Source organism: Ochotona princeps, chromosome 6, assembly GCF_030435755.1.
Source record: "Ochotona princeps isolate mOchPri1 chromosome 6, mOchPri1.hap1, whole genome shotgun sequence".
Taxonomy (NCBI): Eukaryota; Metazoa; Chordata; class Mammalia; order Lagomorpha; family Ochotonidae; genus Ochotona; species Ochotona princeps.
This window is the reverse complement of record NC_080837.1, coordinates 61,478,931-61,498,629: the sequence shown is the minus strand read 5'-3', so window position 1 is coordinate 61,498,629 and position 19,699 is coordinate 61,478,931. Positions and strand designations below refer to the sequence as shown.

General features: G+C 41.2%; 1 protein-coding gene across 1 annotated transcript in view; it reads right to left on the bottom strand.

Annotated features, from left to right (window-relative positions):
- The window catches only part of LRFN5 (leucine rich repeat and fibronectin type III domain containing 5), a 187,625-nt gene extending 169,811 nt beyond the window's left edge, over positions 1 to 17,814 (bottom strand). Inside the window, exon 1 of the mRNA XM_058666377.1 lies at positions 16,949 to 17,814. The gene's annotated coding sequence lies outside the window, so the exon portion shown is untranslated. The remainder of the gene's footprint in view (positions 1 to 16,948) is intronic.
- Positions 17,815 to 19,699: the final 1,885 nt, after the last annotated feature.

The following is a 19,699-nucleotide window of genomic DNA, read 5'->3' as shown; positions in this document are numbered from 1 at the left end:
AATACATCTCATCATAAATATGTTTCATGTCACTTTAGATTAAATTAAATGTTAAGATATTACATGTACTCCCCTCCACAATATAATTATAAAGTGAGGGTAAAGCAATAGTATTTTTGATGCTTCACAATTTTTAAAAGTATCATTAAGTGTCAGGTGCACAGTTTCTTCCTATAGAGTGCAATTAATATTTTAGTTCAGGCCATTTACTAAATTTCTGCAAATAATTTATAAAAATACTAAATTTTATAAATATAACTAATGTTTTCCCTGGAATTTAGCATTCTAACAGTACAATGCACATGCTAATGCATCATAATTATTTCAAAAGATATTCAATTTTACTTAATGTTTGATAATAATGCCCATTAAAACCTATGCTTGTTTATTCTGATGATTTATTACATGTGCAAGCAAAAAGTTTCAAACTTTATTACAGAATTCAACGTAATATCATTTGGCCTTCCAGTCATGGAGAGAACCACCGTGTGTGTGTGTGTGTGTGTGTGTGTGTGTATTCTTCCAGAAAAAATGTTAATTAAGTATAAATAAATGTACTTGTAAATATGTATACAAATATTGTCTTACTTAATAAAAAGAGTATTTACTCCTATCCTAGTTTTCATTATTATGGGACCAGAATTTTTGGATGACTTTGTTTTGCAAGAAATACAAATATATTCCCTTTATTTCAAAATTAGCAAACATCTCATTAAGAAATGCATCCAATCAGGTACTGGGGATACAAATATTCCATTGTCAGAGTACATGAAGTTGGTATCTCAGCTCCATTCCATAATCCAGCTTCCTGCTAATGAGCACTTTGGAAGGTACATATAACATGATGGCTCTGTCACCACATAGGAGATGTAGTTTGAGTTCCCATCTCCTGGCTTTGGCACAGGTTAGCCCCAGTTATTTCAGATATGAGGAGTAAACCTGCATATAGGAGATCTGTATCTCCTGCTTTTGCTCTCACTCTAGGTTTCCATTGCTTTCTCTGCCTTTAAAACAAATAAAATTTAAAATTAAAAAATACGTCCATCATGAAAGTTTGTAAAAACCTTTTTTGCTACTAAAAGTCAAGCTGTAAAAATTTATTTTCAATTTTATTTAACCAGTGCAACTACATATATAGATTATGCATCAAAGCAATGCCGCGATCTTTCAATAGTGTTGGAGAACCGTATGAAACACTGTATGAAAAATTGCAACCTAGAATTATACACCAGCTCTGGATCATCACATATGTCTAAACACCCATTCAGTAATCACAATGGTATTACCATTATATAAAATATGATTTTGAAAACCATAAACGAAAATATTAGCAAAGAATAGATCCTTTAATAATACTTAATAAAACATTAAGCTAATTACTGGTAATTAAGATCATTTACGTAGGAATGGAAAATTGTGCCACTATGCAAAGAAATTTTAATAAAGAATAAGAAAAGGTATTCTTCATTTACTGTAAATAGAAGACTAAAAAGAGACAACGTGGACAATTACAAATCTACAAGTTTCTGAGTGTGTGTGTGTGTGTGTGTGTGTGTGTGTGTGTGTTGGCTGAGACGAAGGACATTATCCTTCAGGTTTTTTTTTTCCTGCTTCCTTTTAGCTTTACTGCTGTTCTTAATTTGTCAGACTTGCATTCCAGTTTAATGCCCCAAAATGATTCAGAGTAATACTTGAGTAATGCTTAGGGTTCCAACAGTCACAAGTGAGTCTTTAGAATACTTTGTTAATCTCATGAAAATCATACAATGAATGCTCTACCCGGATGGAAAAGGACAGGAAATAGAATGCTATCTGTGTACCTATTTCTATATTCTATTCTTCCTGGTGACCTTCCAGCTCAATGGTTTCCCCTCTGGAGAGACACTTAAAAAGATTACAAGTGATATCATACTTGTCCTCAATGTTCAGGTTTACATAAATCTGTTGTTGTTCATATGAATTAAATAATAACAATGATAATTCCACAAAGGAGTTTATTTCAGGAAAAATAACTATTATTCAAGTTTTAGGCCATTTTTATTAAAATGATTAAAAGTACAATGGTTTGGGCTGTACTTAAAAGTAAAAATATTCTGTTACGTATATCCAGTGAAACAGATTTCATGCTAACCATATTGATGTAAGGGACACAGATTCATTGAAAATCTGAAGAGATTTGGAGAGGAGGATAAGGGAAATCCTAGAGCCTATGGAACTGTAACATAAAATAACGATAATAACAACGGAAAAAAAGAAAATCTGAGTATCTAAAGCTCAAAATACTTAGCATCAAAATATTGTATTTGATGGTCCAGGATTTATTTTTTTCTAGAGTTTAATGTTGTCACATAATCTATTAACCTAACCACATTGCATAAAATGAAACAGGAACTTCAGTTAACCACTCTGCATTTTTGTCTTTGCAAGCTGCCAGCATGTCCCTCCCAACGGAAAATATAGAGATGTGATTTCACTGCCAATATTACCTAGATTTTGGAATGCTCTCACTAAAAATTGACTACATTAACACAATTTCTAAACTTCCAGGTGTACTATAGTGAAGTAATCTGAAATAATGGTAAATATACAACTTTTAAAGACTATGAGTGCCTTAAGAAGTCCACCTAGTTCAACTAAATTATAAAAATAACATGAGAGCTATTCCCACAGGTGTCAATATTGCTTACAGAGTCTCAGCTATATGTTTGTTTTAGTTCCTCATTCAGTTTTAATTCACAGCTACTTAATAAAGAACGCATACATCAGGAGCTTCATTATGTCCCATTCCCTACATAATCCAGGTGTACTGGATTACTTTTCTGCCATGCCAGTAATGGGAACTCACACATAAATTTTTCAAAACCTCCCCACAGAACAATGTTAGCTATTTTTTATGTCTAATGGGAGAATCCTAATTCGATGGTTGAAGAAAAGCTGCCCATGGTCTTGAGGGAAACAATTGAGTGTTTAGAGGAAGGGAAATTTAAGCATTAAACCCTGTGATAAAGCAAGAGATCTTAAATGCACTAAACTTATCCCAGGCCAAGGTGGTGTTGCTTCCTTATTTTAACTAAAATTTATCAAAAAGTCAATATAAAATAACGCTTTATTCCAGCTAAAAGTAAATTTCATATTGCCCCACCTGACCTTAAATTGACATTGTAATTAAAAGTTAAAATGCAAATTGGTTTAAAAAATCGAATCATTTAATACATATGCTGTAAATGTATTCTGTTAAAATAATTTTAAAAATCATGACTTCCAGAAATGAGAAGATCATCATGGAGTATTCTTTGCTTGAAAAGCTGATTATGACAACAAATAAATCTACAATGGCTATTCTGTATTTAAATAAATGCTTTTACAGAGTTTCTTATTTTTTAAAGATGGATTTATTTTTATTGGAAAGGCAGATTTATACATAGAAGAAGAAACAAAAAGAAAGATCTTCCATTTACTGATTCACTTCCCAAATGGTTGTTATGACCAGAGCAGAGCCAATTGGAAGCCTAGAGCCAGTCTTCCACATGGGGGTAGGGTCTTAAGGACTTGGGTCATCCTTTGGTGCTTTTGAAGGCCATAGCAGAGAGCTGGATGAGAAGTGGAGCAGCTGCGACTCAAACTAACACCCACATATGATGCTGGCGCTTGCAGGTGAAGGCTTATCCTGTTGAGTCACTGCACTGCCCCAAGAAGCAGAATTTTCAAATAATATTTAATTACATTCATTACCACTTATCTTTTCCACATTTATTTTATTTTAAAATGAATACAATGGGTGATTATTATGGCATTGCCAACTAAGTCACCAGTTGGGACATCCACATCCAATTCCAATTCAGATCCTCTGCTTCTGCAAACTTCCTGCCAATAATCCTGGGGGCATTAGCTATTAGAGCATAATTTATTAGAGATGTATATGAAAGTTTACATTATTTAATTTCTAGATTCATCTGGAAAAGTATTGTCTTGCCATTACAACCTTTCTCTCGCTTCTGGTTGGAGCAGTCCCAGGATTAGGGAGACACTAGGTATCTTATATAACTAGATTTTTGGTGCTGCTGATCTTGCCGGAACCTGTTGCTGTCAGGTCTGAGGGCCACATAGGCCTATTTTGATCAGTACGATGCCATACTCAATATTATTTGGGGGGCGGGGGGGGGGGAACAGTGCAATGCAATGAGCTTGGTGAGTCCTTGCCAAGCTCAGCACATGCGCAGAGTTCACTGCTGACCCTGCAGTCTTAAATTCTTTGCCACACTGTAAGAAATGGTGCCTGATGTGCCACTACTAGAGTTCTTGATCTGCTGGCCGTCAGGTCTGAAGGCTACCTGGACCTTTCTTGAGTGGAACCTGTAGGATGCCACATTGTTGCAGTTCACTGGGCCAGAAATGAGTTCACTCCCAGCTCAGTGCATGTCCAGTCCTGCAACATAGCACTTGCCTCCTTAAACAAAATGGCGCCTCCTTAAACAAAATCAGCTCTATGAGGTGGGGTGGGCTGGGCTGTGAAATCCACCCTGTTCCCACACTGCCTGTCTGGGACCTACTGCTCTGTCTCTGGTTCTGGTCAAATCAAACAGACCACCTGGACGAGCAGTTCTTTGGGTTCACCTCCTGAGCTCCTGGTAAATGTCTCTTCCCACCTTGTTGCTGGTGTATTTCCGGCTACCTGTGGAGTTTAGATCGCTGTTAGCCGAATGCCGCTGGGGTATCAGTCACTGCAACACCAGACCATTGTTTTCGCTGCTTTCCAGTGTCTGTCAGTCTCCAGATACCCCTCTGCTGTTGTTCTATTCTCTCATATTTCATGGAATGTGCCCTTTCTGCTTCACACTGGCAAATATTTCTCCATCTGTTTAAATGTGTCCTTACCCTATTCTGCCATCTTTATTCTCCTGTCTTGCTATTACTTTAACAGGCTTCTTTAGTCCTGAGTGTCAAAAGAGCATAGTGGAGGCCCAGGCGCAATAGCGTAGCGGCTAAAGTCCTCACCTTTAACGCACCAGGATCCCATATGGGTGTCGGTTCTAATCCCGGCAGCCCTGCTTCCCATCCAGCTCCCTGCTTGTGGCCTGAGGAAACAGTGGAGGATGGCCCAAAGCTTTGGGACCCTGCACCTGCATGGGAGACCTGGAAGAAGCTTCAGGAACCCAGCTTCAGATCAGCGCAGCGCCAGCCATTGCCATCACTTGGGGAGAGAACCATCAGATGGAAGATCTTCCTCTCTGTCTCTCCTATTCTCTGTATATCCTCCTTTCCAATAAAAATAAATAAATCTTTTTTAAAAAGAGTATAGTGGAAAGAGATTTGTAAGCTGGAAATTTATTTAGGCTTGTATTACAGGCTGACAAATAAAGGAGAAGGTATGTATTTTTTGAGAAAAACTTTAATATGCACCTTCACATGTAGAGAATTTCTGATATGTGCTTTCATCACGCTTCATTATCTGCGATTAAAGCTCTCTTTCTTTCAATCTATATGAATAAGAATTGCTGGTGTTTTTTGCCCATTCCACTATTTTCTGATCCGTGTGTTAACTGGTTACTTATTCTTCACAAATCTTTGGGACAGAAATAAACATGAGTCAGATTTCTACAGACAAGAAATCTGATTCATGTTGTGCTGTGCTAAGGAAATAAGCTTGCATGTATATTTCACATGCTACACCATTATTTTAGAATGTACTAGTAGAATTCTCAAATAATCAGCCCAATATGTATTATCTATCTTAAACTCTAAAACACTACCAACTTTCAGAAACATAACGTAAATAATGTATGTCATATGTATGATAATTCAAGAAAGCTTTCAAACTCATAATTACTAAATAAATGTAAAGAAAATGTTTAGGTAAATATGAAATGTATTCCCAAGCATACCCTCACAAACATATTTCTGTTAAATCTTAAAACACTGAGGTCAATTACACTTTTTAATTACATATTTTAAACAAATAAGTAGTAATCAAAAAGCTATAATCCCATCATAATTGTGCTTTTCTGTGGCCTCCAAATGTACCTTATTATACCTATAAGAGTGTATTCATTTCCTGTAGAATAATTTGACACGTCAATGAGAACATTATTAAATAAAATGAGATGCATATGAAAGCTCTGAATAAAGTAAATGTACAATCTAGATTTAATATAGGAAAGAAACGAATAGCAAACATAAATCACTAGAACATAACTAGAAGCTAAGATGAAATCTAGAGGTGGCAAAATGTGAGACTAAACAACAGCAAACCCTGGTGCTACTTGGAGAAATTTGGTAAGTTCTTTCTTGGGCTTTTGGTGAAATGTGGTTAAGGAAGTTTCTCAAATGGAATGGTGAGGGGTTACGTAAGAAAAAAGGTTGATCAAATGTATTATCAGGTGCATTTAGCCATTTAAGCAAACATCTTACAAAAGGTACCCACCATAGGATTAACAAACTCCATTTTGATTTATATTTGGATAGATAAGGTCAAGTATATCTCGATTATCCAGTATGGTTTTGGCCACATATCCCACCAGTGGTGCTGACTGCCAGCTTGATCATCGTGTAACCGGTGCAAGCAAACCTTGGCTCCATCCCATTTGTTCAAGAGGGCAAGAGTGGAAGTTAGTGTTCTCTGGAAGGTTAGAGTTCGAAGTTCTGCCATATTCATGTTTGTCACACCTCTCATTCAAAAAAAAATAGCAAGGCATACACAGATTTTTACAGCAGGAGAAACAGATATCTTTTCTTAATGAGAAGAAAGGCACTAAATTTGTGGCATGTTTAAATTCACCACAGAAGATGGAGAGAGTAGATCTCAGACAAAATACACAAGAGTGATTATTGTGTAAAAATCTACCTAGAATTAAGCATTTTTTAGAATTTTAAAATTACCTTTTCCTTCACATTAAAAGTACAGAGATCCCAAAGCTGCTGGTTCATTCCACAACTTTCCATAATAGCCAGGATGGCTTGCCTCAACTCAACCTGGGACCCAAGTGCTTTATCGATCACTTGCTGCCTTCCAAGATCCACAGAAGCAGGAAGCCAGAACTGGAAGTGGAGCCAGAACTCAACACCAGGTGCCCTGTTATGGGAAACAGGTTTCCATAGCAGCACTTTCACCTCTGCCTCAAGCATCCACCCTTAAGTGCTGTTTTTGTTTGTAATCATTAGTTATATTATCATTGAAACAACAGTGTTGATTCAAGGTAAAGAAACAAGTTTGTTACTTCCCTTATTTCTGGAGCAGTGGTGTCAACGGCATGTACAGTGTCAAGACTATGTTCTATACTATCCTAGCATTGCAATATTGTCTGGTTCCTCAGTACTAGAAAAAGTGTTGAAATTATTCTTGGTCATTTGTGGCACATGGGTACTCTCTTCTGTGGGTTACCCTCAAATCACACAGCCTAGTTTGGCAAAATATCTGAATATGCACTGTTATCCAAGACTCAGGAAACACGCGCCTTTGTAATATGAACAATTTGCCTCTATGGCGAGTCATAAAAACTGGCAACACATGTCAAGATTAACCTTATGACAGCTTGCGGCTCTCATTCACCCAGGTTCTTAATTAGAAATACATCTAACAATATTTTATTTTGCTCATAAATACCTATTAGTGAGTTAAAAGAAAAGCAGGAACATTAACAAAGATAGCTACATGCTACAAGGAACATTAAGGAAAAATAAGAGAGGAAAGAAAGAGGAAGACTGGGACCATTCAGTACCAGCATAAACTGCCTTAAACCTGTCAGATGGGTCATGAGAGTGTTTCCACTAAGGGTATGTATTACTAAAATACATGATGAAGATCTACAGCCACTAAGAAAAGGTGAACCAGGCCCAACGGTAACCTAGTAGCTAAAGTCTGTTCGTGTCAGGATCCCATACGGGCATTGGTTCTAACCCTGGCAGTCCCGCTTCCCATCCAGCTCCCTGCTTGTGGCATAGGAAAGCAGTCAAGGACAACCCAAAACATTGGGAGCCTGCATCTGTGTGGGAGACCCAGAATAAGCTCCTGGCTCTTGGCTTTGGATCAGCTCAGCTCTGGCTGTTGAGGCTGCTTGGGGAGTGAATCATTGGACAGATCTTTCTCTCTATCTCTCCTCCTCTCTGTATATCTGCCTTTCCAATAAAAATAAATCTTAAAAAAAGGTGAATCATATTTAGACTAATGTTGATACCTACTTGCATCCACACTAAATGTGAAACTTTCCTTAACAGTCACACAATAATAACATGTAGTATTGCAATTAATGTAATTACAAAAATTACAAAAAGATTTATTCCTCATTTAAGTACCAAATAAAGGGAGGATTATCATCATTGCCTTCTACATTCAGACTTACATTCCTTTTGGTAGATATGGAGTGCCCTCGTAGTCAGGGTAAGGAATAATTAGGAATCTATTTTGTACAAATGCTTGAAGCGGTATGCATTAACTTAGCAAATATCCTGAAAATTAGTATAACCTATATTTAAGGTTAGATTAAAAGGTAAATTGTAGGATGTCATCAACAGCAACTCATAAATCGGATGCCTTTATGAAAAAAATGTTTTTGAAACTTTAATGAGTGGTCATTGATGCCATTTTGGCTTTTGTGTTTCATAAAAAAAATAATTAACAAAATAAGCATGCACATAATTTTTGATGTTTGTTAAAGAAATCTAACAATGTGTTTTGAGTCACTTCTGTCTAAATGAGAGGATTGTAGAGTGAGAATGAAGCTTCTGTTACTGTTTTTTTTCTGTATCACATTTTTGGGCATTCTTGTTATGAACACTAATAATATGATTTGTAAGTTATTTTCTTGTCACCATGCAATGAAAAGGTCTTAAGATGTTCAGTCACTATGAGTAAAGAGTATGATATGAAAGCTGAAAAAATGTTCCCAGGAATATACTTGCATGTGAATTTGGAATGGCTGGTACTTTTAATGTTGTGACTGTATTTGGATTAGCCAGTTGAAGCATTTTATATGTCAAGAATTCCAAGGCTCTATCCAAGTTAAAGAAGATAAAAAGCTGTCATTGAGTTGGAACATCTAGCCTGAAAGCACGATGCAGTGTTACAGCACACATTCTTTCTGTTAACTCAAAGCAAGAAATCATGACCCTGTTCAATTCTACATCAATAAAATACATGAGTTTTTGGCATTGGTATCGTAGTTCAGTGAAAACTTGGACGCACATACCAGTCCTATCCATTTGAAAGTTATGAAGACTATTGATAGCTAATATTTGGCGAAAATAAAACATAAATGAATTTGAAACTCTTGCACATAGAGAAATGTGAAAAACAATGTCCAATTTATTTCTTGTAATTATAATAAATAGAGAAATTATGGGGTGAAGATAACAAAACATCCAGTTCAAATTCTCCAACTCCTTGCATCAAGATTTAGACATGGCGTACTACTTCCCCAACAGATTAGCATTTAAAAGCTGTAGGACAGCAGGAGTCAGACGCAAACCAAAAAGAAAACATTATGACACATATATACAAAACTTGTATGATCTACTTAGAAAGGAGTGATTTTGGAATCACCAAAGATGCTCAAGCTTAGTTGGGATGACCACATGGCAGGGACGTTGAACATTTCACATTGAATGTGACTTGGGAGGGTATGTCCTTCAGAGGATAAAATGGATTTAAATTTGAAATTTAAATCTGAATGCCTTTGGGTAACATATCCCCAGTGTCACATACTGTACAGCCTGCAATTTCTTATATCCTGTCAGAAACTCTGCTTTAATATTCTGCCTTAACCATATGACGTAAGACCATTGGATACCTGTTTTGCATGAGTTCACTATACCTTGGAACCCTGAAGTTGTTTCTAGACAAAGGCTTTAAGCCATCCAATAATCACTTCCTTCATAATTCCCTAGCTAATCATGAGACAACGGCGACGACAGTAGCAGTGATGGGGATAATAGTTAAGTGCCTATTGACTCTGTCACTGACACATCCTGACCCTCCTCACATGATTTATATTATTAGCCTCAATTCCTTAGTGAAGATGCTAATATTCATAGAGTTAAAATGATCCATTCAAGGTTACTTCAGGATGAATTACCTACATATGGAATTCTTAATTTAACCACTACACAATACCAACATCATGATTTCCTAGCTTCTTATCTCTCCACCTCTAAAAACCGTAAAACATCTAAAAATAAATTTAAAATATTTGCTAGTACACGTGTTTCAAGCTTATGTGTTTGATTGCATATTTCATGTTAAGAAAATGAGTCCAATAAGACCAAGAATCAGTGTTTGGTTAGAAGCTGTGCAAGCTGTTAAAAATACCTCACATAAAACCATCACCAAATGGAAAATATCCTATACAATTCATTGTGAGGTATGTTTCCATTGAATGTGGTACTTCATATGAAAATATCTGTGACTACAAATATCTAATGATTGTGTCTTTGTGAAATGAAGTATTGTACCACTCCATGCGGTGTACAGTGTTACCATGCAAATCATATGCATTTCAATGACACTTTACAAATGCCAAAACACTAATTAAAAATAAGCACACAAAATCATTTTACATTGACTAATCATCACACCAAGAAAAAAAAATTTAAAGGAAACTAAGTTGTAGGGAAAAATCTACAGTCCATATTTTCAAAGGCGATAAGAGAAAATAAGCCGGCATGGCCTCATAGTTCATATGTTCTGAATGTGAAACATTTCAATGAAATATCCTACATCTTTGGAGGTGAAAACATGAAGATTCGTGAAAACCCCAATAAAAGAAAGGCAACAGGAAGTTCAATGGAGACTGAAGCCTTGGATACATCCTAAGGGTATCCTTTGGTGTTCATTATTACTTCTTCAAAAGAGCTGTGCAGGGCAAAGTGGATGAAGCTAACAGTATTACTTATAGCTTCTATTTCTGATTTATACATACACATATACAATCTATGCATACATACTTTCTATATTTTATATATACATATATAAAGTTTCAATTTGTTTTGTTCCAAAAAATTTTGAAAAAGTTCTAGAGTTTGTTGAAAGTAATCCACAACTTGGGCCCGGTGGCATGGCCTAGCGGCTAAAGTCCTCGCCTTGAAAGCCCCGGGATCCCATATGGGCGCCGGTTCTAATCCCGGAAGCTCCACTTCCCATCCAGCTCCCTGCTTGTGGCCTGGGAAAGCAGTCGAGGACGGCCCAATGCATTGGGACACTGCACCTGCGTGGGAGACCCGGAAGAGGTTCCAGGTTCCCAGCTTCGGATCGGCGCGCATCGGCCCGTTGCGGCTCACTTGGGGAGTGAACCATCGGACGGAAGATCTTCCTCTCTCTCTCTCCTCCTCTCTGTATATCTGGCTGTAATAAAATGAATAAAATCTTAAAAAAAAAAAAAGAAAGTAATCCACAACCTTTTTCTTTTTAAAAGATTTATTTAATTTTATTGGAAAGTCAGATATATAGAGAGAGGAAGAGAGACAAAGAAGATCTTCCATCCAATGATTCACTTCCCAAGTGACCACAATGGCTGGAGCTGAGCCAATCCAAAGCCAGGAGCCAGGAGCCTCTTCCGGGTCTCCCACACAGTTGCAGGCTCCCAAGGTGCTGGGCCGTCCTCGTCTCCTTTCCCAAGCTATAAGCAGAGGGCTGGACGGGAAGTGGGACTGCCAGGATTAGAACTGGTGCCCATATGGGATCCTGGCACATTCAAGGTGAGGACTGTAGCCGCTAGGCCACCGCACCAGGCCCTAATCCACAATCTTAATAATTTCTCTTAATACCTGTTTTTGAGGGCATGAAAACTTAAAATAGATTCCATTTTCTATCAAAATCCTGCAAATATTGTTTACAAGGATTATAAGACCTCCAAAGTACTTCATTGGAAGGCTTAAAAAGCCTTAAAAAGGCAATAGCTATATAGATCCATATATCCACATATACATCTATGTCTATCCATACATGTGTGTATGTATTATCTATCCATCTCCTCAAAGAAATATAAGAATAATAGCATAAAAGTCAATAAGTGACAAGTTTGGGGCCAGCACAGTGTGGCTCAGCAGGCTAAACCTCCACCTGCCAGTACTGAACCCTATACAGATGCTAGCTTCGAGTCCCAGCTGTCCCACTTCCAATCCAGTTCTCTGCTTGTGGTGTGAGAAACAAGCAGAGGCTGGCTCAAAGCCTGAGGTCCCGGCATCCACATGGGAGACCCAGGAGGAACTCCTGGCTCCTGGTTTCAAATCAGCTCAGCTTCAGCCATTGCAGCCATTTCAGGAGTGAGTCAGAGGGTGGAATATCCTTCTTTCTGCAAATCTACCTTTCAAATAAAAATAAGCAAATCTTTTTAAAAGTGTCAAATTTCTCTTGTAAAAAATAAATATTTTCTAGACAGGCTTAAATTGTTCACTTGGCATTTTTCTTAAAATATGACCATGTGACTCAGGCAGCATTTATTTTAAAAGTCAAATTCTAAGAAATATTACAAATATAGTTAAAATAATAAAGTCTTCATGTGATTTTCTTGGCATCAGCAAAATAGTAGTACATTTATATATCCATGGAATTTCACTTTTGTTTTTCTATCACTCCTTAACTATATTCATAATTAACATTAAATTATACTACATTTCAATAATAAACATCCTATCAGAATGCCATGAAGAGAAAGTTCAGCAATACCATTTGCTATAACTGAGTTAAATTTGTGTATTATTATCTCTTCTCAGTCTTACATAAAAGCAGGATTTTAATAATATTGTACATTTAGTGTTGATTGAGCCAATGGTCAACCTCTAACTAGAATAATTTTAATAATTAGAAACATGCTTCTTAATTTTGTATGCCCACACCATAAAATGGTAAATAGTGCTGCATTTGGTTGTAAATTGTTCTCAATGATTGAAACATGCCCCAGGAATAAAAATGCAGACTTTAGATGCAGAGTAAGTAGTCTCATTCTCAAAGCGTGTTGAACAGGGCCGAGAGCTCTGCACATGTGTGTCCTTGGAATGATTTAGCAAAATCACCTGGTAGTCATGTAACCAAGGGTATTGCATTCACACCTGTAAGATCTCAACCTGCATTTTTCTTCTTCAATGAAACATAAAGCTGAATAGTGTACACAGAACCAGATGTGACACTCACACATCTCATTTCTGAGTAAACAAAAACAACCATCAGTGAAATAAGGCAACACCTGGGCCAGTTCCGGCTCCAGAAAGTTTCAGAGGGCTTTCTTCCCAGGACCTCAGAATTGGCAAAGATAGTTACCACTAATCTTATTTATTGTAAAGTTATCTTTAAACCAATACCTGAGTAGTTATGATGCAGTATTTTTATTCATAGTCAGAAATGTTGTTAGACGTCTGTTAGTGTCTCACCCCACTACATGACAACATTACAATAGTATCAGCAGAAAGCCAGATTCTAATGTCACCAGCTAGAAAACTCAGCACTACTACCAAGCCAAAAGTGCAGCAAACAGCAAGAGCCAAGAGAACTCTGGATTAAATGACAAAGGGAAATGGCACTCATTCATGAAGAGAGGAAAAGGCAATGTAACACCAAGTAGCCACTTAAGTTCCGGTGCTATAACCATGCTGAGCCCCAAGAATGTACCTAATGGCAAAGGAAGCAAAAATAATTTAAGCGAGAAGACTATTGGGGCAATGCTCTCCAGTGACACGATTCTTCTTCCCCTTTTTGGGAACCAGGAAAGAAATAATCTCAGACCAGTGTCATTCAAACACCTTGATGAACTCTACCCAAAATACAGCAGCGTAGGAATCTCCTATTTCAAAAGTGATACGCGTGGGCTGTGTGTGTGTGTGTATGTGTGTGTGTGTGCGTGTTTTCACCTATGCATTCTACACATTTGAGAGTGGGAAAGGTGTGTGAAGCCCAGCAGTGTACTGCTGCTCAAGGTCATCCTCCTTTTGAAACCAGAAAGAAGGAAAAAAAATGACCAAAAGAAATGGTCTAGTGGACAGGAATCACGTGACAACTTTTAACCACCTGATTATCTGCTTTTCTCTTTCCATGGGTGCCCTGAATTTTGTATTATCTGACTCCTAATAATAGGAACCAAAGCAGGGTTTAAGAGTAAAGGGGCTTTGGATGGGATGTTTCCTATCAAAGCCTGACACTTTCAACCCATTTATGAGACAAGTCACAGAGCCAGCAACGAGTAACAAGGCAACGGACTCAGATCCCCCACTAGCTTTGGCCTGTGTCCATCTCGTTGGACCAGGGAAAAGAGAAAGGTGGCAGAAACTCGTATCTTGGAGGAACCTCTATGTCTGGTACCCTGTGCTAGGAGCTCTATATCATTCCAACACTTGACCTGACTCCGTAGCATTTTTAAGTATGAACCAAACTGTAATCTATATTTAGGGCTCTGAGCATTTTACCTTCCCTGAAGATGAGGGTACAAATAAAGACTTAGCCTGCAAAAGAATGAATCTCTTCGTGGAAAATGCCATAATAAAATAATATGAGAGAGGATATGGGAGGCCACTTTAATTTTTAAGTGTCAATATTTTCCACCTGCATTTTTTTCTTGAGCAATGTCTACATGGGTATGATTTAATTGTTGACATATATCATGAATATTGCATTGTTTCTGTTATAATATGCTGAAAAAACTAGAAGACAAGATAAGGCCTTGTTAGAGGTTTAGCAGAGAGAACTGAGCTTTCAGTTTAGGATTTTCTTGATAGAAGAATATCAAAGAAATTCAGTTAAAAAGAGAGAGAGAGAGGGAGAGAGAGAAAGAGAGAGAGAAGAAAATCCTAAGAGAAGAAATCTCCTAAGTCTTTCCAAATGCCTGGATCTTTAAATATGTGAATTATTATTTTTTAGTGCAGGAACACCTTTTTCTTTCTGGTCCTCAGAGGGTGGGGTGCAGACCTGCTTTTCTATTAAAATGAAGTCACCCTCTAAATTCCTCTAAGTTCCTTCTGAAGCTGTAAGTTACAGAGCAGATCTGTCTGGAGAGCAGCCCTTAGGGGGCTTTCATACTTAGGGGGAGGACAGGTCAGGAAACATTACAATCTTGTTTCAGCTGCAGGCAAACATGGGTATAAATGACCTGACCAATTCTAGAAGAGCATCAGGGAAAGAGAGAGAAGACAGCTACGTATCTAGGAAATGCACAACTAGTTTTAATCCTGATGAACAGTGCAATATTTTATTATCAAGGTATTTTTGTAGCTAGTTTTCTTTCAGTTCATGTGCCTGTATATTCATTAACAGAAAGAGCAAGGGGGAGAACAGAGAGAATAGAGGGGAAGAGTGAGAGGAAAAAAGGGGGTGAAAAACAGAGGCTTTGCAAGGCAGGGAGTCAGGCAGGATACCACCGCCCTGCAACAGACTCTCTCTTCCCCCCCTCTTCTCACATCCTGGTGACCACCTGGGCCCATAAGGTTTGCTGGCTGCTCAGAGCCGCTGCTGAACAGTCCTGCCCCGCCCCAAGAAAGTCTCAAAGCCGACCTGGCAGCTGCAGTGGCAAAGCCCAGCCCCCAAAGCCCACTGCATACGTGGCCTTGTAGCACCACCAGCCTGCGAGGGCTGCAGCAGCAGCCAAGCCCAGACTTCAGAGGAGGAGTTGGGGACGTGAGAGTGCAGGGACAAGTGGAGCAGCTCTCGTCCAGCTAGTAGTCTGCAAATGCCATCATAAGGATATCGATAGAAACGCAGAAAGTGGAGGCAAAGGAGGCAGCGCCCCTACACTTCCTAAGCTGCTTCAGCAAAAAGAAACCCCAGAGCACCCCAGTCAGTGGCTCCTTGAGGAGGGTGCCAAGAGATCCCAGGGCCAAAATCTGCTCTGAGTGCAACCAGCAAGCAGCTCCAAAAGGCAGGAGACAATCGAACACTCCTTAGCTGAATTATTCAGACTATCTTCACTATGGAATAAAACATTGATGAGATTACTTTGGGAGTGCTTTATCTTGCTAACCCAAATGCTCTGGAGCAGGGGTGATAAGAAGGAAGGGAGAGGAAATAAGGTGGAGGGGCAGGGGCTTTGGAAGTTAACTCAATTTGCTCCCCCTGAGCTGACCAAGGGAATCTCCATCTTAACATGTCAGACCCAATATGTTAATTAGGCAGCTGCAGATTCAGCCTGTTCCTGGTAAACCCAGATACTGGCAGGAATTTTTAAAATACCTGCCTTTCAGGGGGTGGGGTGGAATAAGAGGGGATAAAACCAGGCATGCACTCCCCTCTCTGCAAGGGAGACAGTATAACTGGGCATGGTGTTGGGTGGTGCTTATGGATTTGCCTCATTCTTCTAGATATAAAAAAAGACTTCTTTTATGAATGTATTCTGCCACACACGAACATACCTTGGCAACTAAAGACCCTATCTCAACACACAGATTCACACAGGCACATCACACACACCCCAGAGAATGATCTGCTTCCATGCAAAGCAAGTTCCAAGAAAACTCCATTTGGGATCAAAGTCTCCAGATGTTTAATTTACAACTTAAAAAGAATCTAACAAGCTCTTCAGGAGGAAAGGAAAACCAGGGTAGAGAAGGTTAAAAAAAAAATGGAGCAAGGATCCTAGGCTGAAATGATGGGTGGAAACCAAACAGAATCTCACACCCCATAATCACGGGAGGGCCGGATACCAAATGGTCCATGAACACCACAGCCTGAAGGAAGCCTGGATTTTTAATCTCTGACATTTTCAGACAGGTTCAACACTACACACACACACACACACATTGTCTTACAGTGGTATCCTCCATAGCTTCACTTTCATTACCAGATTAAGTGCTCAGGTATAGATTGATATTGCATCCAGCAGCTTTGTTTTAGAACATCACAGAGCAGGCGCCTTAAATACCCAGCCCTTTCTAATGATTTTCAAAACATTAATAAGTAAAGTAGCCTGCAATGCAGATAAGACACTAGAAACAAGACCAGAAGGAAACTGGGTGAGGCAAGAAGTCCTTTGCTTATTACCTGGTGCCTCAGGGGGAAAGACGGTCGTAGGACTTTCTGCCCGCAGGTACAATCCCAGCAAGGTAGCTCCAGGTGGCTTTCACAGTCCTACACGGGTCTCCTTGGTCACTTCGCTGCCCTTTGCCATGGCTCAGCACCCGCATCCTAGGGAGTCCGAGAGGTGGCTCTTGCCACTGCCGCCACTGCCCGCAGGTCGCGCTGGGTGGGGGATCCGCGCAGATCGCCCCATGAAACCCGCGGCTCCGCGCCCGGGAAGCGGGCAGAGGCAGGGCGGCCGCGCACGCACACACAGACACACACACTCACACTCGCACCCGGGCGCGCGCGCACTCGCACTCACACTTGCACACGCACAGTCGGCCCAGCACGGCGAAGCAGAAGCAAGGAGAGAAATGGTCCTTCTCAAGGCAGGCTGCGCATCCCACGGAGCGGCAAAGAGAGCGTTCTCCCATCTCCTTTGATCACGTTTGCTTCAAGTTCTCCAAGCCAAATCCTTGCGCTTCAAGAGCTCGTGACATTTTGATGGGGAGGACGGAGCGCAGGGGAAAAGGCTGAAGGAAAGTCAAGAATTCTATCAAACAGTTTGCAAAGCAATCTTTATCACCTTGTTTGTAAAGCAAACCAGCTCCTGGAAGGGCTTAACTTTTGGCTTCAGATGCTGTGGCCCGCCGCGTAAACAGTCTTTCTATCAAGACAGGAAAGTCTAGTTGGAAGGGAACAAGACGGCTTCAAGACCCTCTCTTGACCTTGTGATGTACCTGGAGGCAGGTTAATACTGCTGCTTTTTAAGTCTCTGGGTAATGTAATCCACACACATATGTCCACAGCCCATCAATCGCTCCGAATCCAACCAGGAAAATGGATCTGGGTGTCCAATGCGCTCTGCGAAAACCTGGGCATGGAGGGGCATCGCCGAGTTAACACATTTGCGTCTGGACAGCTGGATAAAAGGCAGACAAATGCATCAGCAAGGCAAGCGTGCGCACACACAAACACACACACGCATACACACATGCACACACCGCACACACACACACAGTTATCTGGAAAGCGGCTTACAGAACATCAGAGAGATGCCAAGACGCCTTGCAAAGGTTAAAAAAATCAGATTCTTCAGCAAAACAGAAGGGGCAGCGGAAAAGAAATAAAAGTCTTCTCAGGTGCTTCAGTTCTTGCTTTCTCCCTTGAGTGTGTGCGTGTTTCCAGGAGATTTCTTTGCTCTGCCCCACCCCCGTCCGGTTGCGCTTTTTTTTTCCACCTCCGGCTGATAGAACCGACCACGTAAAATGGATGAGACGGGTGGGTTGTGCTCACAGTCCCGATCTTTCCAAAGTCAAGGATGCTAAGGGAAAAGCCAGCTGCGAAGCCATTCACATCCTCCTGGGAAGAAGGCAAACCACGCGCAAACACACGCACACACGCGTGCACGCACGCACGGCCTGCCTTGGGCAGCCTCTGCCCAAGCTTCCCGCTCCCTGGGTGCCGCTGCACACCGCGCCGCGGGGCTCCGCCGGCCGCCGGGGGATCCTAGGCGAGTCCGTAGCTCAGGCGCGAGTCAGGCAACGCTGACCCGGGCTCCGGCCGCGGCCTGAGTGGGCCCCGGACACGGGCTCCACTCCGCGGCGCGTAGAGGCAACGCCGGCTCCCTGGCCCGGAGGAACTGCGCCCGGCGCTGCAGCATGGAGGCGGCGGCGGCGGCGGCGGGCGCGCGGCCGTGAGCCCGGCCCTCACCGCAGTGACGGGAGCGGCCGCGCCGCCCAGACCCCACGAGTCAGGTGCAGGCGGATACCCGAGCCGGGGCCGCCCAGCTGCCCTCAGTCCTATGGCGCCTCATGGCCCGAAGTCTTCTGAACCGCATTAACTCAGGGGGTTTGGAGCGGGTTTGCAAATCTCCAGGCAGATCTGGCAGGCGCGGGGGCGTTGCAGGCAGGCAGGAGGTGGGGGGGGTGGGGATGGTGGAAGGGAACTCCAGAAGAAGAATGCGAACTTCCTGGGACGTTTCTAGCTTGTGGTAGAGAGGAATGTTTGCTGCTCTCCCGCTGTCCCCCGAGATTACAGAATCCAGAAACGTCCCCGGGTCAAGTTGAGACTGCTGGAAGCGATGGGGAGAACAGTGCGCGTCTTCCCGGCGGAGCAAATCTGAAATGGGGAGAAGGCTCCGCGGGATCTCCGGACCACCAGGCTACACGTCTAGAACCGCCTAGCTATGGTTGCTACTTGTGGTTGCTCGCTGCTCTGACAAGAGCGGATGCTGAATAGAGCATATATTGGGGGCTGAACCCTGCCCAGCATCAGACACTGCGAACTCTGTAGTGGACAACGTTAAGTATTTGTCAAGGGCAGAAAGTGAACCCAATTTTCGTCACAAACCAGGCCCTGGCCACTAGCTCACCCACCCACAGAGGAGAGGAGTTACCGCGAGACAGGACCCTACCTAGGACTGCCTCGGGGCAGCCCGTGGGCTCCCCTAGTTAGGATCCCACCATTCCTCTGGCGCTCCTCCGCCCAACTGAATTCACGTCCCCCCCTACCCATTTGTAAACAAAGGGATTTTTGCTGGGAATTCCTAGTGAAACCTTGCTGTTTTGGTTTTGTTGGAGCCACGGGATTCACTCGCCCGTGGTGCTCGATCTTAGCGCTATACATCCCCTCTGGCCTTTCCGCCGACTCACAAATCTCTCCGAATCCAAAGGGAATGCAAGATTGGGGGTTTGCAGAGACGTTCTTTGCTTTTGAGAGGCCTGACAAAGC